Below are 1,243 nucleotides of genomic sequence, written 5' to 3' on the forward strand. Positions count from 1 at the left end.
GGTGAATCAATGAAGAAAACACAAGTGGAAAAGCATGTATTTGCAGGAAGTGTGAATGCCTTCCTTGCATCGACTGTGGTGAAGATTTCTGGGCGATGACTATAAAAACCACGTGAAATGCGTAAGTGAGGATGAGGAGAATGGTGGTGAAGGCTATGGGGGTAAAACCTACAAAGGTGATGTTGAACAGCAGGCACGGGTTCAGCAAATTAATGAATTAATAAGAGACCCAATGTCAGCCCCGAAGTGTGAGAATTTTAAGAGCAAATCGGTGCTTTTGACTGACAATGTTACCCGGAAAAAGACAAAATTTCAGAATTGAAAGAGCAGTGTTTTTTTTTGTTTGTTTTTTAAGAATTATATATTTCATTTTATTTATCATTATTTTAATTTGACCAGAGAGAGAGAGGGCAAGTGAGAAAGCAAGCCACCAGGTCCAAGACTTGAACTGCAGTCAGCCACGTGGGAGTCCAGCACCTTAACCACCACAGCACCTGCTGGCCCCATGAAGAATAGTTTAAAAGTTCACAATGAATCCATTCTGGAGCAAATGTGGAAAATCTTTTATGGAGCTCCTAGCAGTGAGCCGGTCAATAGGGGAAGATCAGCAACTACTCAGCCCAGGTGTGGATCCACACGCAGAGGTCTCTACCAAGGCTCCCTCCTCCAAAGCAAATGACACCATGGAAGAGCAAGAAGAAGTGAAGAATAGAAGAGAAAGGAAAGAACCACAGAGGAATAGGGAAAAAAAAAAAAACCATAATTAGAAAACCACCAGGAAAATTCGAGGAGTCAGAAGCAAAGAAGCACAAGAAGGGACAGGGGCTGGACTGGAAGCTGGCGGGCAGGAGCCCCGGATGCCAGTGGCTCTGGAAAGACTGGAGAGAATAGGAGCAAGGGCGGCCTGCAGGGGAAGGGCAGGATGGAGGTGGGGGCTCTGGAGGGGGTGCCGAAGAAGAGACAGAAACAGCTGTAGGGAAAAAAAAAATAAAGTGGAAGAATTTAGAGGTTGAAACAGAGTGTAAGACAAAGATCAGGGACCACAGGTGGCGTGGTGGATAAGGGTGCTTGGACTCCCATGTGGCAGATTGCAGTTTGAGTCCTGGTTCTGGTGCCTTGCTTTCTCACTTTCCTTCTCTCTCTTGCTCTGTCACTCTCTGGTCAAATTAAAATAAAGGAATAAATGAATAAAGATAAATAAAATGATAAAAATAATTCTTAAAAAAAAAAAAAAGAAGAGAAA

The sequence above is a fragment of the Tupaia chinensis genome, unplaced genomic scaffold, assembly GCF_000334495.1.
Source record: "Tupaia chinensis unplaced genomic scaffold, TupChi_1.0 Scaffold143713_1, whole genome shotgun sequence".
NCBI lineage: Eukaryota > Metazoa > Chordata > Mammalia > Scandentia > Tupaiidae > Tupaia > Tupaia belangeri.